At 36.3% G+C, this 18,846-nt stretch overlaps 60 non-coding genes across 60 annotated transcripts; all 60 read left to right on the plus strand.

The window, feature by feature from the left end:
• The first annotated feature begins 50 nt into the window (after positions 1–50).
• Positions 51–123, plus strand: trnav-aac. The gene has a single exon. It is a non-coding gene; the product is annotated as a tRNA-Val (tRNA).
• Positions 124–229: 106 nt separating this feature from the next.
• Positions 230–302, plus strand: trnav-aac. Its single transcript has one exon. It is a non-coding gene; the product is annotated as a tRNA-Val (tRNA).
• A 283-nt stretch (positions 303–585) lies between these two features.
• On the plus strand, positions 586–658 carry trnav-aac. The gene has a single exon. It is a non-coding gene; the product is annotated as a tRNA-Val (tRNA).
• Positions 659–1,103: 445 nt separating this feature from the next.
• On the plus strand, positions 1,104–1,176 carry trnav-aac. The gene has a single exon. It is a non-coding gene; the product is annotated as a tRNA-Val (tRNA).
• Positions 1,177–1,280: 104 nt separating this feature from the next.
• Positions 1,281–1,353, plus strand: trnav-aac. The gene has a single exon. It is a non-coding gene; the product is annotated as a tRNA-Val (tRNA).
• A 267-nt stretch (positions 1,354–1,620) lies between these two features.
• On the plus strand, positions 1,621–1,693 carry trnav-aac. The gene has a single exon. It is a non-coding gene; the product is annotated as a tRNA-Val (tRNA).
• A 105-nt stretch (positions 1,694–1,798) lies between these two features.
• Positions 1,799–1,871, plus strand: trnav-aac. The gene has a single exon. It is a non-coding gene; the product is annotated as a tRNA-Val (tRNA).
• A 446-nt stretch (positions 1,872–2,317) lies between these two features.
• Positions 2,318–2,390, plus strand: trnav-aac. The gene has a single exon. It is a non-coding gene; the product is annotated as a tRNA-Val (tRNA).
• Positions 2,391–2,838: 448 nt separating this feature from the next.
• trnav-aac lies at positions 2,839–2,911 on the plus strand. The gene has a single exon. It is a non-coding gene; the product is annotated as a tRNA-Val (tRNA).
• A 105-nt stretch (positions 2,912–3,016) lies between these two features.
• trnav-aac lies at positions 3,017–3,089 on the plus strand. The gene has a single exon. It is a non-coding gene; the product is annotated as a tRNA-Val (tRNA).
• A 620-nt stretch (positions 3,090–3,709) lies between these two features.
• On the plus strand, positions 3,710–3,782 carry trnav-aac. The gene has a single exon. It is a non-coding gene; the product is annotated as a tRNA-Val (tRNA).
• Positions 3,783–4,227: 445 nt separating this feature from the next.
• On the plus strand, positions 4,228–4,300 carry trnav-aac. The gene has a single exon. It is a non-coding gene; the product is annotated as a tRNA-Val (tRNA).
• Positions 4,301–4,405: 105 nt separating this feature from the next.
• On the plus strand, positions 4,406–4,478 carry trnav-aac. The gene has a single exon. It is a non-coding gene; the product is annotated as a tRNA-Val (tRNA).
• A 260-nt stretch (positions 4,479–4,738) lies between these two features.
• On the plus strand, positions 4,739–4,811 carry trnav-aac. Its single transcript has one exon. It is a non-coding gene; the product is annotated as a tRNA-Val (tRNA).
• A 106-nt stretch (positions 4,812–4,917) lies between these two features.
• Positions 4,918–4,990, plus strand: trnav-aac. Its single transcript has one exon. It is a non-coding gene; the product is annotated as a tRNA-Val (tRNA).
• A 106-nt stretch (positions 4,991–5,096) lies between these two features.
• trnav-aac lies at positions 5,097–5,169 on the plus strand. Its single transcript has one exon. It is a non-coding gene; the product is annotated as a tRNA-Val (tRNA).
• A 445-nt stretch (positions 5,170–5,614) lies between these two features.
• On the plus strand, positions 5,615–5,687 carry trnav-aac. The gene has a single exon. It is a non-coding gene; the product is annotated as a tRNA-Val (tRNA).
• A 105-nt stretch (positions 5,688–5,792) lies between these two features.
• trnav-aac lies at positions 5,793–5,865 on the plus strand. The gene has a single exon. It is a non-coding gene; the product is annotated as a tRNA-Val (tRNA).
• A 105-nt stretch (positions 5,866–5,970) lies between these two features.
• On the plus strand, positions 5,971–6,043 carry trnav-aac. The gene has a single exon. It is a non-coding gene; the product is annotated as a tRNA-Val (tRNA).
• A 104-nt stretch (positions 6,044–6,147) lies between these two features.
• On the plus strand, positions 6,148–6,220 carry trnav-aac. Its single transcript has one exon. It is a non-coding gene; the product is annotated as a tRNA-Val (tRNA).
• A 445-nt stretch (positions 6,221–6,665) lies between these two features.
• Positions 6,666–6,738, plus strand: trnav-aac. Its single transcript has one exon. It is a non-coding gene; the product is annotated as a tRNA-Val (tRNA).
• A 625-nt stretch (positions 6,739–7,363) lies between these two features.
• Positions 7,364–7,436, plus strand: trnav-aac. Its single transcript has one exon. It is a non-coding gene; the product is annotated as a tRNA-Val (tRNA).
• Positions 7,437–7,541: 105 nt separating this feature from the next.
• trnav-aac lies at positions 7,542–7,614 on the plus strand. The gene has a single exon. It is a non-coding gene; the product is annotated as a tRNA-Val (tRNA).
• Positions 7,615–7,719: 105 nt separating this feature from the next.
• trnav-aac lies at positions 7,720–7,792 on the plus strand. The gene has a single exon. It is a non-coding gene; the product is annotated as a tRNA-Val (tRNA).
• Positions 7,793–8,416: 624 nt separating this feature from the next.
• Positions 8,417–8,489, plus strand: trnav-aac. Its single transcript has one exon. It is a non-coding gene; the product is annotated as a tRNA-Val (tRNA).
• A 106-nt stretch (positions 8,490–8,595) lies between these two features.
• On the plus strand, positions 8,596–8,668 carry trnav-aac. The gene has a single exon. It is a non-coding gene; the product is annotated as a tRNA-Val (tRNA).
• A 105-nt stretch (positions 8,669–8,773) lies between these two features.
• On the plus strand, positions 8,774–8,846 carry trnav-aac. Its single transcript has one exon. It is a non-coding gene; the product is annotated as a tRNA-Val (tRNA).
• A 105-nt stretch (positions 8,847–8,951) lies between these two features.
• Positions 8,952–9,024, plus strand: trnav-aac. Its single transcript has one exon. It is a non-coding gene; the product is annotated as a tRNA-Val (tRNA).
• A 445-nt stretch (positions 9,025–9,469) lies between these two features.
• On the plus strand, positions 9,470–9,542 carry trnav-aac. Its single transcript has one exon. It is a non-coding gene; the product is annotated as a tRNA-Val (tRNA).
• A 105-nt stretch (positions 9,543–9,647) lies between these two features.
• On the plus strand, positions 9,648–9,720 carry trnav-aac. The gene has a single exon. It is a non-coding gene; the product is annotated as a tRNA-Val (tRNA).
• A 105-nt stretch (positions 9,721–9,825) lies between these two features.
• Positions 9,826–9,898, plus strand: trnav-aac. The gene has a single exon. It is a non-coding gene; the product is annotated as a tRNA-Val (tRNA).
• Positions 9,899–10,341: 443 nt separating this feature from the next.
• On the plus strand, positions 10,342–10,414 carry trnav-aac. Its single transcript has one exon. It is a non-coding gene; the product is annotated as a tRNA-Val (tRNA).
• A 105-nt stretch (positions 10,415–10,519) lies between these two features.
• trnav-aac lies at positions 10,520–10,592 on the plus strand. Its single transcript has one exon. It is a non-coding gene; the product is annotated as a tRNA-Val (tRNA).
• Positions 10,593–10,697: 105 nt separating this feature from the next.
• trnav-aac lies at positions 10,698–10,770 on the plus strand. The gene has a single exon. It is a non-coding gene; the product is annotated as a tRNA-Val (tRNA).
• A 624-nt stretch (positions 10,771–11,394) lies between these two features.
• trnav-aac lies at positions 11,395–11,467 on the plus strand. Its single transcript has one exon. It is a non-coding gene; the product is annotated as a tRNA-Val (tRNA).
• A 105-nt stretch (positions 11,468–11,572) lies between these two features.
• Positions 11,573–11,645, plus strand: trnav-aac. Its single transcript has one exon. It is a non-coding gene; the product is annotated as a tRNA-Val (tRNA).
• A 105-nt stretch (positions 11,646–11,750) lies between these two features.
• Positions 11,751–11,823, plus strand: trnav-aac. The gene has a single exon. It is a non-coding gene; the product is annotated as a tRNA-Val (tRNA).
• Positions 11,824–12,447: 624 nt separating this feature from the next.
• trnav-aac lies at positions 12,448–12,520 on the plus strand. The gene has a single exon. It is a non-coding gene; the product is annotated as a tRNA-Val (tRNA).
• A 105-nt stretch (positions 12,521–12,625) lies between these two features.
• Positions 12,626–12,698, plus strand: trnav-aac. The gene has a single exon. It is a non-coding gene; the product is annotated as a tRNA-Val (tRNA).
• Positions 12,699–12,967: 269 nt separating this feature from the next.
• Positions 12,968–13,040, plus strand: trnav-aac. The gene has a single exon. It is a non-coding gene; the product is annotated as a tRNA-Val (tRNA).
• A 106-nt stretch (positions 13,041–13,146) lies between these two features.
• trnav-aac lies at positions 13,147–13,219 on the plus strand. The gene has a single exon. It is a non-coding gene; the product is annotated as a tRNA-Val (tRNA).
• Positions 13,220–13,664: 445 nt separating this feature from the next.
• trnav-aac lies at positions 13,665–13,737 on the plus strand. The gene has a single exon. It is a non-coding gene; the product is annotated as a tRNA-Val (tRNA).
• Positions 13,738–13,841: 104 nt separating this feature from the next.
• trnav-aac lies at positions 13,842–13,914 on the plus strand. The gene has a single exon. It is a non-coding gene; the product is annotated as a tRNA-Val (tRNA).
• Positions 13,915–14,019: 105 nt separating this feature from the next.
• On the plus strand, positions 14,020–14,092 carry trnav-aac. The gene has a single exon. It is a non-coding gene; the product is annotated as a tRNA-Val (tRNA).
• A 105-nt stretch (positions 14,093–14,197) lies between these two features.
• Positions 14,198–14,270, plus strand: trnav-aac. The gene has a single exon. It is a non-coding gene; the product is annotated as a tRNA-Val (tRNA).
• Positions 14,271–14,537: 267 nt separating this feature from the next.
• On the plus strand, positions 14,538–14,610 carry trnav-aac. The gene has a single exon. It is a non-coding gene; the product is annotated as a tRNA-Val (tRNA).
• A 105-nt stretch (positions 14,611–14,715) lies between these two features.
• trnav-aac lies at positions 14,716–14,788 on the plus strand. The gene has a single exon. It is a non-coding gene; the product is annotated as a tRNA-Val (tRNA).
• Positions 14,789–14,893: 105 nt separating this feature from the next.
• Positions 14,894–14,966, plus strand: trnav-aac. The gene has a single exon. It is a non-coding gene; the product is annotated as a tRNA-Val (tRNA).
• A 268-nt stretch (positions 14,967–15,234) lies between these two features.
• Positions 15,235–15,307, plus strand: trnav-aac. Its single transcript has one exon. It is a non-coding gene; the product is annotated as a tRNA-Val (tRNA).
• Positions 15,308–15,412: 105 nt separating this feature from the next.
• trnav-aac lies at positions 15,413–15,485 on the plus strand. The gene has a single exon. It is a non-coding gene; the product is annotated as a tRNA-Val (tRNA).
• Positions 15,486–15,754: 269 nt separating this feature from the next.
• On the plus strand, positions 15,755–15,827 carry trnav-aac. Its single transcript has one exon. It is a non-coding gene; the product is annotated as a tRNA-Val (tRNA).
• A 283-nt stretch (positions 15,828–16,110) lies between these two features.
• trnav-aac lies at positions 16,111–16,183 on the plus strand. The gene has a single exon. It is a non-coding gene; the product is annotated as a tRNA-Val (tRNA).
• A 445-nt stretch (positions 16,184–16,628) lies between these two features.
• On the plus strand, positions 16,629–16,701 carry trnav-aac. Its single transcript has one exon. It is a non-coding gene; the product is annotated as a tRNA-Val (tRNA).
• Positions 16,702–16,806: 105 nt separating this feature from the next.
• On the plus strand, positions 16,807–16,879 carry trnav-aac. The gene has a single exon. It is a non-coding gene; the product is annotated as a tRNA-Val (tRNA).
• A 108-nt stretch (positions 16,880–16,987) lies between these two features.
• trnav-aac lies at positions 16,988–17,060 on the plus strand. Its single transcript has one exon. It is a non-coding gene; the product is annotated as a tRNA-Val (tRNA).
• Positions 17,061–17,166: 106 nt separating this feature from the next.
• On the plus strand, positions 17,167–17,239 carry trnav-aac. The gene has a single exon. It is a non-coding gene; the product is annotated as a tRNA-Val (tRNA).
• Positions 17,240–17,864: 625 nt separating this feature from the next.
• Positions 17,865–17,937, plus strand: trnav-aac. The gene has a single exon. It is a non-coding gene; the product is annotated as a tRNA-Val (tRNA).
• Positions 17,938–18,042: 105 nt separating this feature from the next.
• On the plus strand, positions 18,043–18,115 carry trnav-aac. Its single transcript has one exon. It is a non-coding gene; the product is annotated as a tRNA-Val (tRNA).
• Positions 18,116–18,398: 283 nt separating this feature from the next.
• Positions 18,399–18,471, plus strand: trnav-aac. The gene has a single exon. It is a non-coding gene; the product is annotated as a tRNA-Val (tRNA).
• Positions 18,472–18,739: 268 nt separating this feature from the next.
• trnav-aac lies at positions 18,740–18,812 on the plus strand. The gene has a single exon. It is a non-coding gene; the product is annotated as a tRNA-Val (tRNA).
• The last annotated feature ends 34 nt before the right edge of the window (positions 18,813–18,846 follow it).

Here is an 18,846-nt window from a genome sequence, read left to right on the forward strand (position 1 = left end):
CAAAGAATATCACAAAAATCTGTTTACTCAGCTTTATTCATAAAGCAGAGGTTTCTGTAGTGTAGTGGTTATCACGTTCGCCTAACACGCGAAAGGTCCCTGGTTCAAAACCAGGCAGAGACATAGTTCTCTGATTTTAATAGTTGCCTCATTATGGGCAATTCTAATACATTACATGCAAAGAATATCACAAAATATCTGTTTACTCAGTGGTATTTGAAAAACAGAGGTTTCTGTAGTGTAGTGGTTATCACGTTCGCCTAACACGCGAAAGGTCCCTGGTTCAAAACCAGGCAGAAACATAGTTCTCTTATTTTAATAGTTGCCTCATTATGGCAATTCTAATACATTACATGCAAAGAATATCACAAAATATCTGTTTACTCAGTGGTATTTGAAAAGCAGAGGTTTCTGTAGTGTAGTGGTTATCACGTTCAGCCTAACACGCGAAAGGTCCCTGGTTCAAAACCAGGCAGAAACATATTCTCTGATTTTAATAGTTGCCTCATTATGGCAATTCTAATACATTATATGCAAAGAATATCACAAAATATCTGTTTACTCAGTGGAATTTGAAAAACAGAGGTTTCTGTAGTGTAGTGGTTATCACGTTCGCCTAACACGCGAAAGGTCCCTGGTTCAAAACCAGGCAGAAACATAGTTTCATTTTTTAATAGTTGCCTCATTATGGGATTTAAAATACATTAAAGGAATATCCTTAAAATTCTGTTCATTCATTGTACATGCTTCAATGAGCAGTTTCTATAGTGTAGTGCTTATCAAGCATGTCTCTAATGCAAAAGGTCCCCGATTCGTAACAGAGAACTACACTTTTCATGAATGCCTCATTATGGGAATTCTAATACAGTACATGCAAAGAATATCACAAAAAATCTGTTTACTCAGCTTTATTCATAAAGCAGAGGTTTCTGTAGTGTAGTGGTTATCATGTTCGCCTAACACGCGAAAGGTCCCTGGTTCAAAACCAGGAAGAGACAGCGTTCTTTTAATTTCATAGCAACCTCATTATGGGAATTCTAATACAGTACATGCAAAGAATATCACAAAATATCTATTTACTCAGTGGTATTTGAAAAACAGAGGTTTCTGTAGTGTAGTGGTTATCACGTTCGCCTAACACGCGAAAGGTCCCTGGTTCAAAACCAGGCAGAAACATATTCTCTGATTTTAATAGTTGCCTCATTATGGCAATTCTAATACATTACATGCAAAGAATATCACAAAATATCTGTTTACTCAGTGGTATTTGAAAAACAGAGGTTTCTGTAGTGTAGTGGTTATCACGTTCGCCTAACACGCGAAAGGTCCCTGGTTCAAAACCAGGCAGAAACATAGTTTCATTTTTTAATAGTTGCCTCATTATGGGATTTAAAATACATTAAAGGAATATCCTTAAAATTCTGTTCATTCATTGTACATGCTTCAATGAGCAGTTTCTATAGTGTAGTGCTTATCAAGCATGTCTCTAATGCAAAAGGTCCCCGATTCGTAACAGAGAACTACACTTTTCATGAATGCCTCATTATGGGAATTCTAATACAGTACATGCAAAGAATATCACAAAATATCTATTTACTCAGTGGTATTTGAAAAACAGAGGTTTCTGTAGTGTAGTGGTTATCACGTTCGCCTAACACGCGAAAGGTCCCTGGTTCAAAACCAGGCAGAAACATATTTCTCTGATTTTAATAGTTGCCTCATTATGGCAATTCTAATACATTATATGCAAAGAATATCACAAAATATCTGTTTACTCAGTGGTATTTGAATAGCAGAGGTTTCTGTAGTGTAGTGGTTATCACGTTCGCCTAACACGCGAAAGGTCCCTGGTTCAAAACCAGGCAGAAACATAGTTCTCTTTTTAATAGTTGCCTCATTATGGGATTTAAAATACATTAAAGGAATATCCTTAAAATTCTGTTCATTCATTGTACATGCTTCAATGAGCAGTTTCTATAGTGTAGTGCTTATCAAGCATGTCTCTAATGCAAAAGGTCCCCGATTCGTAACAGAGAACTACACTTTTCATGAATGCCTCATTATGGGAATTCTAATACAGTACATGCAAAGAATATCACAAAAATATCTGTTTACTCAGCTGTTATTCATAAAGCAGAGGTTTCTGTAGTGTAGTGGTTATCATGTTCGCCTAACACGCGAAAGGTCCCTGGTTCAAAACCAGGCAGAGACAGAGTTCTCTATTTTAATAGTAGCCTCATTATGGGCAATTCTAATACAGTACATGCAAAGAATATCACAAAATATCTGTTTACTCAGTGGTATTTGAAAAACAGAGGTTTCTGTAGTGTAGTGGTTATCACGTTCGCCTAACACGCGAAAGGTCCCTGGTTCAAAACCAGGCAGAAACATATTTCTCTGATTTTAATAGTTGCCTCATTATGGCAATTCTAATACATTACATGCAAAGAATATCACAAAATATCTGTTTACTCAGTGGAATTTGAAAAACAGAGGTTTCTGTAGTGTAGTGGTTATCACGTTCAGCCTAACACGCGAAAGGTCCCTGGTTCAAAACCAGGCAGAAACATAGTTTCATTTTTTAATAGTTGCCTCATTATGGGATTTAAAATACATTAAAGGAATATCCTTAAAATTCTGTTCATTCATTGTACATGCTTCAATGAGCAGTTTCTATAGTGTAGTGCTTATCAAGAATGTCTCTAATGCAAAAGGTCCCCGATTCGTAACAGAGAACTACACTTTTCATGAATGCCTCATTATGGGAATTCTAATACAGTACATGCAAAGAATATCACAAAATATCTGTTTACTCAGCTTGTATTTGATAAAGCAGAGGTTTCTGTAGTGTAGTGGTTATCATGTTCGCCTAACACGCGAAAGGTCCCTGGTTCAAAACCAGGCAGAAACATAGTTCTCTGATTTTAATAGTTGCCTCATTATGGGAATTCTAATACATTACATGCAAAGAATATCACAAAATATCTGTTTACTCAGTGGTATTTGAAAAACAGAGGTTTCTGTAGTGTAGTGGTTATCACGTTCGCCTAACACGCGAAAGGTCCCTGGTTCAAAACCAGGCAGAAACATAGTTTCTGATTTTTAATAGTTGCCTCATTATGGGATTTAAAATACATTAAAGGAATATCTAAAATTCTGTTCATTCATTGTACATGCTTCAATGAGCAGTTTCTATAGTGTAGTGCTTATCAAGCATTTCTAAGCAAAAGGTCCCTGATTCGTAACAGAGAACTCACTTTTCATGAATGCCTCATTATGGGAATTCTAATACAGTACATGCAAAGAATATCACAAAAATATCTGTTTACTCAGCTGTTATTAAAAAGCAGAGGTTTCTGTAGTGTAGTGGTTATCATGTTCGCCTAACACGCGAAAGGTCCCTGGTTCAAAACCAGGCAGAGACATAGTTCTCTGATTTTAATAGTTGCCTCATTATGGGAATTCTAATACATTACATGCAAAGAATATCACAAAATATCTGTTTACTCAGTGGTATTTGAAAAGCAGAGGTTTCTGTAGTGTAGTGGTTATCACGTTCAGCCTAACACGCGAAAGGTCCCTGGTTCAAAACCAGGCAGAAACATATTTCTCTGATTTTAATAGTTGCCTCATTATGGCAATTCTAATACATTACATGCAAAGAATATCACAAAATATCTGTTTACTCAGTGGAATTTGAAAAACAGAGGTTTCTGTAGTGTAGTGGTTATCACGTTCGCCTAACACGCGAAAGGTCCCTGGTTCAAAACCAGGCAGAAACATAGTTTCAATTTTTAATAGTTGCCTCATTATGGGATTTAAAATACATTAAAGGAATATCCTTAAAATTCTGTTCATTCATTGTACATGCTTCAATGAGCAGTTTCTATAGTGTAGTGCTTATCAAGCATGTCTCTAATGCAAAAGGTCCCCGATTCGTAACAGAGAACTACACTTTTCATGAATGCCTCATTATGGGAATTCTAATACAGTACATGCAAAGAATATCACAAAAAATCTGTTTACTCAGCTTTATTCATAAAGCAGAGGTTTCTGTAGTGTAGTGGTTATCATGTTCGCCTAACACGCGAAAGGTCCCTGATTCAAAACCAGGAAGAGACAGAGTTCTCTTTATTTCATAGTAGCCTCATTATGGGAATTCTAATACAGTACATGCAAAGAATATCACAAAATATCTGTTTACTCAGTGGTATTTGAAAAACAGAGGTTTCTGTAGTGTAGTGGTTATCACGTTCGCCTAACACGCGAAAGGTCCCTGGTTCAAAACCAGGCAGAAACATATTTCTCTGATTTTAATAGTTGCCTCATTATGGCAATTCTAATACATTACATGCAAAGAATATCACAAAATATCTGTTTACTCAGTGGTATTTGAAAAACAGAGGTTTCTGTAGTGTAGTGGTTATCACGTTCGCCTAACACGCGAAAGGTCCCTGGTTCAAAACCAGGCAGAAACATAGTTCTCTTTTTAATAGTTGCCTCATTATGGGATTTAAAATACATTAAAGGAATATCCTTAAAATTCTGTTATTATTGTAATGCTTAATGAGCAGTTTCTATAGTGTAGTGCTTATCAAGCATGTCTCTAATGCAAAAGGTCCCCGATTCGTAACAGAGAACTCACTTTTCATGAATGCCTCATTATGGGAATTCTAATACAGTACATGCAAAGAATATCACAAAAAATCTGTTTACTCAGCGTTATTGAAAAGCAGAGGTTTCTGTAGTGTAGTGGTTATCACGTTCGCCTAACACGCGAAAGGTCCCTGGTTCAAAACCAGGCAGAAACAGAGTTCTCTGATTTTTAATAGTAGCCTCATTATGGGAATTCTAATACAGTACATGCAAAGAATATCACAAAATATCTATTTACTCAGTGGTATTTGAAAAACAGAGGTTTCTGTAGTGTAGTGGTTATCACGTTCGCCTAACACGCGAAAGGTCCCTGGTTCAAAACCAGGCAGAAACATATTTCTCTGATTTTAATAGTTGCCTCATTATGGCAATTCTAATACATTATATGCAAAGAATATCACAAAATATCTGTTTACTCAGTGGTAATTTGAAAAACAGAGGTTTCTGTAGTGTAGTGGTTATCACGTTCGCCTAACACGCGAAAGGTCCCTGGTTCAAAACCAGGCAGAAACATAGTTTCATTTTTTAATAGTTGCCTCATTATGGGATTTAAAATACATTAAAGGAATATCCTTAAAATTCTGTTCATTCATTGTACATGCTTCAATGAGCAGTTTCTATAGTGTAGTGCTTATCAAGCATGTCTCTAATGCAAAAGGTCCCCGATTCGTAACAGAGAACTACACTTTTCATGAATGCCTCATTATGGGAATTCTAATACAGTACATGCAAAGAATATCACAAAAAATCTGTTTACTCAGCTTTATTCATAAAGCAGAGGTTTCTGTAGTGTAGTGGTTATCATGTTCGCCTAACACGCGAAAGGTCCCTGATTCAAAACCAGGAAGAGACAGCGTTCTTTTAATTTCATAGCAACCTCATTATGGGAATTCTAATACAGTACATGCAAAGAATATCACAAAATATCTATTTACTCAGTGGTATTTGAAAAACAGAGGTTTCTGTAGTGTAGTGGTTATCACGTTCGCCTAACACGCGAAAGGTCCCTGGTTCAAAACCAGGCAGAAACATATTTCTCTGATTTTAATAGTTGCCTCATTATGGCAATTCTAATACATTACATGCAAAGAATATCACAAAATATCTGTTTACTCAGTGGTATTTGAATAGCAGAGGTTTCTGTAGTGTAGTGGTTATCACGTTCGCCTAACACGCGAAAGGTCCCTGGTTCAAAACCAGGCAGAAACATAGTTCTCTGATTTTAATAGTTGCCTCATTATGGCAATTCTAATACATTACATGCAAAGAATATCACAAAATATCTGTTTACTCAGTGGTATTTGAAAAACAGAGGTTTCTGTAGTGTAGTGGTTATCACGTTCGCCTAACACGCGAAAGGTCCCTGGTTCAAAACCAGGCAGAAACATATTTCTCTGATTTTAATAGTTGCCTCATTATGGCAATTCTAATACATTACATGCAAAGAATATCACAAAATATCTGTTTACTCAGTGTATTTGAAAAACAGAGGTTTCTGTAGTGTAGTGGTTATCACGTTCGCCTAACACGCGAAAGGTCCCTGGTTCAAAACCAGGCAGAAACATAGTTTCATTTTTTAATAGTTGCCTCATTATGGGATTTAAAATACATTAAAGGAATATCCTTAAAATTCTGTTCATTCATTGTACATGCTTCAATGAGCAGTTTCTATAGTGTAGTGCTTATCAAGCATGTCTCTAATGCAAAAGGTCCCCGATTCGTAACAGAGAACTACACTTTTCATGAATGCCTCATTATGGGAATTCTAATACAGTACATGCAAAGAATATCACAAAAAATCTGTTTACTCAGCTTTATTCATAAAGCAGAGGTTTCTGTAGTGTAGTGGTTATCATGTTCGCCTAACACGCGAAAGGTCCCTGGTTCAAAACCAGGAAGAGACAGCGTTCTTTTAATTTCATAGTAACCTCATTATGGGAATTCTAATACATTACATGCAAAGAATATCACAAAATATCTGTTTACTCAGTGGTATTTGAAAAACAGAGGTTTCTGTAGTGTAGTGGTTATCACGTTCGCCTAACACGCGAAAGGTCCCTGGTTCAAAACCAGGCAGAAACATAGTTTCTCTGATTTTAATAGTTGCCTCATTATGGCAATTCTAATACATTACATGCAAAGAATATCACAAAATATCTGTTTACTCAGTGGTCATTTGAAAAGCAGAGGTTTCTGTAGTGTAGTGGTTATCACGTTCAGCCTAACACGCGAAAGGTCCCTGGTTCAAAACCAGGCAGAAACATAGTTTCATTTTTTAATAGTTGCCTCATTATGGGATTTAAAATACATTAAAGGAATATCCTTAAAATTTTGTTCATTCATTGTACATGCTTCAATGAGCAGTTTCTATAGTGTAGTGCTTATCAAGCATGTCTCTAATGCAAAAGGTCCCCGATTCGTAACAGAGAACTACACTTTTCATGAATGCCTCATTATGGGAATTCTAATACAGTACATGCAAAGAATATCACAAAAATCTGTTTACTCAGCTTTATTCATAAAGCAGAGGTTTCTGTAGTGTAGTGGTTATCATGTTCGCCTAACACGCGAAAGGTCCCTGATTCAAAACCAGGAAGAGACAGCGTTCTTTTAATTTCATAGCAACCTCATTATGGGAATTCTAATACAGTACATGCAAAGAATATCACAAAATATCTGTTTACTCAGTGGTATTTGAAAAACAGAGGTTTCTGTAGTGTAGTGGTTATCACGTTCGCCTAACACGCGAAAGGTCCCTGGTTCAAAACCAGGCAGAAACATATTTCTCTGATTTTAATAGTTGCCTCATTATGGCAATTCTAATACATTACATGCAAAGAATATCACAAAATATCTGTTTACTCAGTGGTATTTGAATAGCAGAGGTTTCTGTAGTGTAGTGGTTATCACGTTCGCCTAACACGCGAAAGGTCCCTGGTTCAAAACCAGGCAGAAACATAGTTCTCTTATTTTAATAGTTGCCTCATTATGGCAATTCTAATACATTACATGCAAAGAATATCACAAAATATCTGTTTACTCAGTGGTATTTGAAAAACAGAGGTTTCTGTAGTGTAGTGGTTATCACGTTCGCCTAACACGCGAAAGGTCCCTGGTTCAAAACCAGGCAGAAACATATTTCTCTGATTTTAATAGTTGCCTCATTATGGCAATTCTAATACATTATATGCAAAGAATATCACAAAATATCTGTTTACTCAGTGTAATTTGAAAAACAGAGGTTTCTGTAGTGTAGTGGTTATCACGTTCAGCCTAACACGCGAAAGGTCCCTGGTTCAAAACCAGGCAGAAACATAGTTTCATTTTTTAATAGTTGCCTCATTATGGGATTTAAAATACATTAAAGGAATATCCTTAAAATTCTGTTCATTCATTGTACATGCTTCAATGAGCAGTTTCTATAGTGTAGTGCTTATCAAGCATGTCTCTAATGCAAAAGGTCCCCGATTCGTAACAGAGAACTACACTTTTCATGAATGCCTCATTATGGGAATTCTAATACAGTACATGCAAAGAATATCACAAAAAATCTGTTTACTCAGCTTTATTCATAAAGCAGAGGTTTCTGTAGTGTAGTGGTTATCATGTTCGCCTAACACGCGAAAGGTCCCTGGTTCAAAACCAGGAAGAGACAGCGTTCTTTTAATTTCATAGTAACCTCATTATGGGAATTCTAATACAGTACATGCAAAGAATATCACAAAATATCTGTTTACTCAGTGGTATTTGAAAAACAGAGGTTTCTGTAGTGTAGTGGTTATCACGTTCGCCTAACACGCGAAAGGTCCCTGGTTCAAAACCAGGCAGAAACATAGTTCTCTGATTTTAATAGTTGCCTCATTATGGCAATTCTAATACATTACATGCAAAGAATATCACAAAATATCTGTTTACTCAGTGGTATTTGAAAAAGCAGAGGTTTCTGTAGTGTAGTGGTTATCACGTTCGCCTAACACGCGAAAGGTCCCTGGTTCAAAACCAGGCAGAAACATAGTTCTCTTATTTTAATAGTTGCCTCATTATGGCAATTCTAATACATTACATGCAAAGAATATCACAAAATATCTGTTTACTCAGTGGTATTTGAAAAACAGAGGTTTCTGTAGTGTAGTGGTTATCACGTTCGCCTAACACGCGAAAGGTCCCTGGTTCAAAACCAGGCAGAAACATATTTCTCTGATTTTAATAGTTGCCTCATTATGGCAATTCTAATACATTATATGCAAAGAATATCACAAAATATCTGTTTACTCAGTGTAATTTGAAAAACAGAGGTTTCTGTAGTGTAGTGGTTATCACGTTCGCCTAACACGCGAAAGGTCCCTGGTTCAAAACCAGGCAGAAACATAGTTTCATTTTTTAATAGTTGCCTCATTATGGGATTTAAAATACATTAAAGGAATATCCTTAAAATTCTGTTCATTCATTGTACATGCTTCAATGAGCAGTTTCTATAGTGTAGTGCTTATCAAGCATGTCTCTAATGCAAAAGGTCCCCGATTCGTAACAGAGAACTACACTTTTCATGAATGCCTCATTATGGGAATTCTAATACAGTACATGCAAAGAATATCACAAAAAATCTGTTTACTCAGCTTTATTCATAAAGCAGAGGTTTCTGTAGTGTAGTGGTTATCATGTTCGCCTAACACGCGAAAGGTCCCTGATTCAAAACCAGGCAGAGACAGCGTTCTTTTAATTTCATAGCAACCTCATTATGGGAATTCTAATACAGTACATGCAAAGAATATCACAAAATATCTATTTACTCAGTGGTATTTGAAAAACAGAGGTTTCTGTAGTGTAGTGGTTATCACGTTTGCCTAACACGCGAAAGGTCCCTGGTTCAAAACCAGGCAGAAACATATTTCTCTGATTTTAATAGTTGCCTCATTATGGCAATTCTAATACATTACATGCAAAGAATATCACAAAATATCTGTTTACTCAGTGGTATTTGAATAGCAGAGGTTTCTGTAGTGTAGTGGTTATCACGTTCGCCTAACACGCGAAAGGTCCCTGGTTCAAAACCAGGCAGAAACATAGTTCTCTTATTTTAATAGTTGCCTCATTATGGCAATTCTAATACATTATATGCAAAGAATATCACAAAATATCTGTTTACTCAGTGGTATTTGAATAGCAGAGGTTTCTGTAGTGTAGTGGTTATCACGTTCGCCTAACACGCGAAAGGTCCCTGGTTCAAAACCAGGCAGAAACATAGTTTCATTTTTTAATAGTTGCCTCATTATGGGATTTAAAATACATTAAAGGAATATCCTTAAAATTCTGTTCATTCATTGTACATGCTTCAATGAGCAGTTTCTATAGTGTAGTGCTTATCAAGCATGTCTCTAATGCAAAAGGTCCCCGATTCGTAACAGAGAACTACACTTTTCATGAATGCCTCATTATGGGAATTCTAATACAGTACATGCAAAGAATATCACAAAAATCTGTTTACTCAGCTTTATTCATAAAGCAGAGGTTTCTGTAGTGTAGTGGTTATCATGTTCGCCTAACACGCGAAAGGTCCCTGGTTCAAAACCAGGAAGAGACAGCGTTCTTTTATTTTAATAGTAACCTCATTATGGAATTCTAATACAGTACATGCAAAGAATATCACAAAATATCTGTTTACTCAGTGGTATTTGAAAAACAGAGGTTTCTGTAGTGTAGTGGTTATCACGTTCGCCTAACACGCGAAAGGTCCCTGGTTCAAAACCAGGCAGAAACATATTTCTCTGATTTTAATAGTTGCCTCATTATGGCAATTCTAATACATTACATGCAAAGAATATCACAAAATATCTGTTTACTCAGTGGTATTTGAAAAACAGAGGTTTCTGTAGTGTAGTGGTTATCACGTTCGCCTAACACGCGAAAGGTCCCTGGTTCAAAACCAGGCAGAAACATAGTTCTCTTATTTTAATAGTTGCCTCATTATGGCAATTCTAATACATTACATGCAAAGAATATCACAAAATATCTGTTTACTCAGTGGTATTTGAAAAACAGAGGTTTCTGTAGTGTAGTGGTTATCACGTTCGCCTAACACGCGAAAGGTCCCTGGTTCAAAACCAGGCAGAAACATAGTTCTCTGATTTTAATAGTTGCCTCATTATGGCAATTCTAATACATTATATGCAAAGAATATCACAAAATATCTGTTTACTCAGTGTAATTTGAAAAACAGAGGTTTCTGTAGTGTAGTGGTTATCACGTTCGCCTAACACGCAAAAGGTCCCTTGTTCAAAACCAGGCAGAAACATAGTTTCATTTTTGGTAGTTGCCTCATTATGGGATTTAAAATACATTAAAGGAATATCCTTAAAATTCTGTTCATTCATTGTACATGCTTCAATTAGCAGTTTCTATAGTGTAGTGCTTATCAAGCATGTCTCTAATGCAAAAGGTCCCCGATTCGTAACAGAGAACTCCACTTTTCATGAATGCCTCATTATGGGAATTCTAATACAGTACATGCAAAGAATATCACAAAAAATCTGTTTACTCAGCTGTTATTTGAAAGCAGAGGTTTCTGTAGTGTAGTGGTTATCATGTTCGCCTAACACGCGAAAGGTCCCTGATTCAAAACCAGGAAGAGACAGAGTTCTCTTTAATTTTAATAGTAGCCTCATTATGGGAATTCTAATACATTACATGCAAAGAATATCACAAAATATCTGTTTACTCAGTGGTATTTGAAAAACAGAGGTTTCTGTAGTGTAGTGGTTATCACGTTCGCCTAACACGCGAAAGGTCCCTGGTTCAAAACCAGGCAGAAACATAGTTCTCTGATTTTAATAGTTGCCTCATTATGGCAATTCTAATACATTATATGCAAAGAATATCACAAAATATCTGTTTACTCAGTGGTATTTGAAAAACAGAGGTTTCTGTAGTGTAGTGGTTATCACGTTCGCCTAACACGCGAAAGGTCCCTGGTTCAAAACCAGGCAGAAACATATTTCTCTGATTTTAATAGTTGCCTCATTATGGCAATTCTAATACATTATATGCAAAGAATATCACAAAATATCTGTTTACTCAGTGGAATTTGAAAAACAGAGGTTTCTGTAGTGTAGTGGTTATCACGTTCGCCTAACACGCGAAAGGTCCCTGGTTCAAAACCAGGCAGAAACATAGTTTCATTTTTTAATAGTTGCCTCATTATGGGATTTAAAATACATTAAAGGAATATCCTTAAAATTCTGTTCATTCATTGTACATGCTTCAATGAGCAGTTTCTATAGTGTAGTGCTTATCAAGCATGTCTCTAATGCAAAAGGTCCCCGATTCGTAACAGAGAACTACACTTTTCATGAATGCCTCATTATGGGAATTCTAATACAGTACATGCAAAGAATATCACAAAAAATCTGTTTACTCAGCTTTATTCATAAAGCAGAGGTTTCTGTAGTGTAGTGGTTATCATGTTCGCCTAACACGCGAAAGGTCCCTGATTCAAAACCAGGAAGAGACAGCGTTCTTTTAATTTCATAGCAACCTCATTATGGGAATTCTAATACAGTACATGCAAAGAATATCACAAAATATCTGTTTACTCAGTGGTATTTGAAAAACAGAGGTTTCTGTAGTGTAGTGGTTATCACGTTCAGCCTAACACGCGAAAGGTCCCTGGTTCAAAACCAGGCAGAAACATATTTCTCTGATTTTAATAGTTGCCTCATTATGGCAATTCTAATACATTACATGCAAAGAATATCACAAAATATCTGTTTACTCAGTGGTATTTGAATAGCAGAGGTTTCTGTAGTGTAGTGGTTATCACGTTCGCCTAACACGCGAAAGGTCCCTGGTTCAAAACCAGGCAGAAACATAGTTCTCTGATTTTAATAGTTGCCTCATTATGGCAATTCTAATACATTATATGCAAAGAATATCACAAAATATCTGTTTACTCAGTGTAATTTGAAAAACAGAGGTTTCTGTAGTGTAGTGGTTATCACGTTCGCCTAACACGCGAAAGGTCCCTGGTTCAAAACCAGGCAGAAACATAGTTCTCTGTTTTAATAGTTGCCTCATTATGGGATTTAAAATACATTAAAGGAATATCCTTAAAATTCTGTTCATTCATTGTACATGCTTCAATGAGCAGTTTCTATAGTGTAGTGCTTATCAAGCATGTCTCTAATGCAAAAGGTCCCCGATTCGTAACAGAGAACTCCACTTTTCATGAATGCCTCATTATGGGAATTCTAATACAGTACATGCAAAGAATATCACAAAAATATCTGTTTACTCAGCTTTATTTGATAAAGCAGAGGTTTCTGTAGTGTAGTGGTTATCACGTTCGCCTAACACGCGAAAGGTCCCTGGTTCAAAACCAGGCAGAGACATAGTTCTCTGATTTTAATAGTTGCCTCATTATGGGCAATTCTAATACATTACATGCAAAGAATATCACAAAATATCTATTTACTCAGTGGAATTTGAAAAACAGAGGTTTCTGTAGTGTAGTGGTTATCACGTTCGCCTAACACGCGAAAGGTCCCTGGTTCAAAACCAGGCAGAAACATAGTTTCATTTTTTAATAGTTGCCTCATTATGGGATTTAAAATACATTAAAGGAATATCCTTAAAATTCTGTTCATTCATTGTACATGCTTCAATGAGCAGTTTCTATAGTGTAGTGCTTATCAAGCATGTCTCTAATGCAAAAGGTCCCCGATTCGTAACAGAGAACTACACTTTTCATGAATGCCTCATTATGGGAATTCTAATACAGTACATGCAAAGAATATCACAAAAAATCTGTTTACTCAGCTTTATTCATAAAGCAGAGGTTTCTGTAGTGTAGTGGTTATCATGTTCGCCTAACACGCGAAAGGTCCCTGATTCAAAACCAGGAAGAGACAGCGTTCTTTTAATTTCATAGCAACCTCATTATGGGAATTCTAATACAGTACATGCAAAGAATATCACAAAATATCTGTTTACTCAGTGGTATTTGAAAAACAGAGGTTTCTGTAGTGTAGTGGTTATCACGTTCGCCTAACACGCGAAAGGTCCCTGGTTCAAAACCAGGCAGAAACATATTCTCTGATTTTAATAGTTGCCTCATTATGGCAATTCTAATACATTACATGCAAAGAATATCACAAAATATCTGTTTACTCAGTGGTATTTGAAATACAGAGGTTTCTGTAGTGTAGTGGTTATCACGTTCGCCTAACACGCGAAAGGTCCCTGGTTCAAAACCAGGCAGAAACATAGTTCTCTGATTTTAATAGTTGCCTCATTATGGCAATTCTAATACATTACATGCAAAGAATATCACAAAATATCTGTTTACTCAGTGGTATTTGAAAAACAGAGGTTTCTGTAGTGTAGTGGTTATCACGTTCGCCTAACACGCGAAAGGTCCCTGGTTCAAAACCAGGCAGAAACATAGTTCTCTGATTTTAATAGTTGCCTCATTATGGCAATTCTAATACATTATATGCAAAGAATATCACAAAATATCTGTTTACTCAGTGGTATTTGAAAAACAGAGGTTTCTGTAGTGTAGTGGTTATCACGTTCGCCTAACACGCGAAAGGTCCCTGGTTCAAAACCAGGCAGAAACATAGTTTCATTTTTTAATAGTTGCCTCATTATGGGATTTAAAATACATTAAAGGAATATCCTTAAAATTCTGTTCATTCATTGTACATGCTTCAATGAGCAGTTTCTATAGTGTAGTGCTTATCAAGCATGTCTCTAATGCAAAAGGTCCCCGATTCGTAACAGAGAACTCCACTTTTCATGAATGCCTCATTATGGGAATTCTAATACAGTACATGCAAAGAATATCACAAAAAATCTGTTTACTCAGCTTTATTCATAAAGCAGAGGTTTCTGTAGTGTAGTGGTTATCACGTTCGCCTAACACGCGAAAGGTCCCTGGTTCAAAACCAGGCAGAAACATAGTTCTCTGATTTTAATAGTTGCCTCATTATGGCAATTCTAATACATTACATGCAAAGAATATCACAAAATATCTGTTTACTCAGTGGTATTTGAAAAACAGAGGTTTCTGTAGTGTAGTGGTTATCACGTTCGCCTAACACGCGAAAGGTCCCTGGTTCAAAACCAGGCAGAAACATATTTCTCTGATTTTAATAGTTGCCTCATTATGGCAATTCTAATACATTATATGCAAAGAATATCACAAAATATCTGTTTACTCAGTGTAATTTGAAAAACAGAGGTTTCTGTAGTGTAGTGGTTATCACGTTCGCCTAACACGCGAAAGGTCCCTGGTTCAAAACCAGGCAGAAACATAGTTTCATTTTTTTTATAGTTGCCTCATTATGGGATTTAAAATACATTAAAGGAATATCCTTAAAATTCTGTTCATTCATTGTACATGCTTCAATGAGCAGTTTCTATAGTGTAGTGCTTATCAAGCATGTCTCTAATGCAAAAGGTCCCCGATTCGTAACAGAGAACTCCACTTTTCATGAATGCCTCATTATGGGAATTCTAATACAGTACATGCAAAGAATATCACAAAAAATCTGTTTACTCAGCTTTATTCATAAAGCAGAGGTTTCTGTAGTGTAGTGGTTATCATGTTCGCCTAACACGCGAAAGGTCCCTGGTTCAAAACCAGGCAGAGACAGCGTTCTTTTAATTTCATAGCAACCTCATTATGGGAATTCTAATACAGTACATGCAAAGAATATCACAAAATATCTGTTTACTCAGTGGTATTTGAAAAACAGAGGTTTCTGTAGTGTAGTGGTTATCACGTTCGCCTAACACGCGAAAGGTCCCTGGTTCAAAACCAGGCAGAAACATAGTTCTAATGATTTTAATAGTTGCCTCATTATGGGATTTAAAATACATTAAAGGAATATCCTTAAAATTCTGTTCATTCATTGTACATGCTTCAATGAGCAGTTTCTATAGTGTAGTGCTTATCAAGCATGTCTCTAATGCAAAAGGTCCCCGATTCGTAACAGAGAACTCCACTTTTCATGAATGCCTCATTATGGGAATTCTAATACATTACATGCAAAGAATATCACAAAATATCTGTTTACTCAGCTTTATTCATAAAGCAGAGGTTTCTGTAGTGTAGTGGTTATCACGTTCGCCTAACACGCGAAAGGTCCCTGGTTCAAAACCAGGCAGAGACAGAGTTCTTTTAATTTAATAGTAACCTCATTATGGGAATTCTAATACATTACATGCAAAGAATATCACAAAATATCTGTTTACTCAGTGGTATTTGAAAAACAGAGGTTTCTGTAGTGTAGTGATTATCACGTTCGCCTAACACGCGAAAGGTCCCTGGTTCAAAACCAGGCAGAAACATATTTCTCTGATTTTAATAGTTGCCTCATTATGGCAATTCTAATACATTATATGCAAAGAATATCACAAAATATCTGTTTACTCAGTGTAATTTGAAAAACAGAGGTTTCTGTAGTGTAGTGGTTATCACGTTCGCCTAACACGCGAAAGGTCCCTGGTTCAAAACCAGGCAGAAACATAGTTTCATTTTTTAATAGTTGCCTCATTATGGGATTTAAAATACATTAAAGGAATATCCTTAAAATTCTGTTCATTCATTGTACATGCTTCAATGAGCAGTTTCTATAGTGTAGTGCTTATCAAGCATGTCTCTAATGCAAAAGGTCCCCGATTCGTAACAGAGAACTCCACTTTTCATGAATGCCTCATTATGGGAATTCTAATACAGTACATGCAAAGAATATCACAAAAAATCTGTTTACTCAGCTTTATTCATAAAGCAGAGGTTTCTGTAGTGTAGTGGTTATCATGTTCGCCTAACACGCGAAAGGTCCCTGATTCAAAACCAGGAAGAGACAGCGTTCTTTTAATTTCATAGCAACCTCATTATGGGAATTCTAATACAGTACATGCAAAGAATATCACAAAATATCTGTTTACTCAGTGGTATTTGAAAAACAGAGGTTTCTGTAGTGTAGTGGTTATCACGTTCGCCTAACACGCGAAAGGTCCCTGGTTCAAAACCAGGCAGAAACATAGTTTCTCTATTTTAATAGTTGCCTCATTATGGGAATTCTAATACATTACATGCAAAGAATATCACAAAATATCTGTTTACTCAGTGGTATTTGAATAGCAGAGGTTTCTGTAGTGTAGTGGTTATCACGTTCGCCTAACACGCGAAAGGTCCCTGGTTCAAAACCAGGCAGAAACATAGTTCTCTTATTTTAATAGTTGCCTCATTATGGGAATTCTAATACATTACATGCAAAGAATATCACAAAATATCTGTTTACTCAGCTTGGTATTTGAAAAAGCAGAGGTTTCTGTAGTGTAGTGGTTATCACGTTCGCCTAACACGCGAAAGGTCCCTGGTTCAAAACCAGGCAGAAACATAGTTCTCTGATTTTAATAGTTGCCTCATTATGGGCAATTCTAATACAGTACATGCAAAGAATATCACAAAATATCTGTTTACTCAGTGGTATTTGAAAAACAGAGGTTTCTGTAGTGTAGTGGTTATCACGTTCGCCTAACACGCGAAAGGTCCCTGGTTCAAAACCAGGCAGAAACATATTTCTCTGATTTTAATAGTTGCCTCATTATGGCAATTCTAATACATTACATGCAAAGAATATCACAAAATATCTGTTTACTCAGTGGTAATTTGAAAAACAGAGGTTTCTGTAGTGTAGTGGTTATCACGTTCAGCCTAACACGCGAAAGGTCCCTGGTTCAAAACCAGGCAGAAACATAGTTTCATTTTTTAATAGTTGCCTCATTATGGGATTTAAAATACATTAAAGGAATATCCTTAAAATTCTGTTCATTCATTGTACATGCTTCAATGAGCAGTTTCTATAGTGTAGTGCTTATCAAGCATGTCTCTAATGCAAAAGGTCCCCGATTCGTAACAGAGAACTACACTTTTCATGAATGCCTCATTATGGGAATTCTAATACAGTACATGCAAAGAATATCACAAAAAATCTGTTTACTCAGCTTTATTCATAAAGCAGAGGTTTCTGTAGTGTAGTGGTTATCATGTTCGCCTAACACGCGAAAGGTCCCTGATTCAAAACCAGGAAGAGACAGCGTTCTTTTAATTTCATAGCAACCTCATTATGGGAATTCTAATACAGTACATGCAAAGAATATCACAAAATATCTGTTTACTCAGTGGTATTTGAAAAACAGAGGTTTCTGTAGTGTAGTGGTTATCACGTTCGCCTAACACGCGAAAGGTCCCTGGTTCAAAACCAGGCAGAAACATATTTCTCTGATTTTAATAGTTGCCTCATTATGGCAATTCTAATACATTACATGCAAAGAATATCACAAAATATCTGTTTACTCAGTGGTATTTGAAAAACAGAGGTTTCTGTAGTGTAGTGGTTATCACGTTCGCCTAACACGCGAAAGGTCCCTGGTTCAAAACCAGGCAGAAACATAGTTCTCTTATTTTAATAGTTGCCTCATTATGGCAATTCTAATACATTACATGCAAAGAATATCACAAAATATCTGTTTACTCAGTGGTATTTGAAAAACAGAGGATTCTGTAGTGTAGTGGTTATCATGTTCGCCTAACAAGCGAAAGGTCCCTGGTTGAAAACCAGGCAGAAACATAGTTCTCTGATTTTAATAGTTGCCTCATTATGGCAATTCTAATACATTACATGCAAAGAATATCACAAAATATCTGTTTACTCAGTGGTATTTGAAAAACAGAGGTTTCTGTAGTGTAGTGGTTATCACGTTCGCCTAACACGCGAAAGGTCCCTGGTTCAAAACCAGGCAGAAACATAGTTTCATTTTTTAATAGTTGCCTCATTATGGGATTTAAAATACATTAAAGGAATATCCTTAAAATTCTGTTCATTCATTGTACATGCTTCAATGAGCAGTTTCTATAGTGTAGTGCTTATCAAGCATGTCTCTAATGCAAAAGGTCCCCGATTCGTAACAGAGAACTACACTTTTCATGAATGCCTCATTATGGGAATTCTAATACAGTACATGCAAAGAATATCACAAAAAATCTGTTTACTCAGCTGTTATTCATAAAGCAGAGGTTTCTGTAGTGTAGTGGTTATCACGTTCGCCTAACACGCGAAAGGTCCCTGGTTCAAAACCAGGCAGAGACAGCGTTCTTTTAATTTCATAGCAACCTCATTATGG

Source organism: Coregonus clupeaformis, unplaced genomic scaffold (assembly GCF_020615455.1).
Source record: "Coregonus clupeaformis isolate EN_2021a unplaced genomic scaffold, ASM2061545v1 scaf3028, whole genome shotgun sequence".
Lineage (NCBI taxonomy): Eukaryota > Metazoa > Chordata > Actinopteri > Salmoniformes > Salmonidae > Coregonus > Coregonus clupeaformis.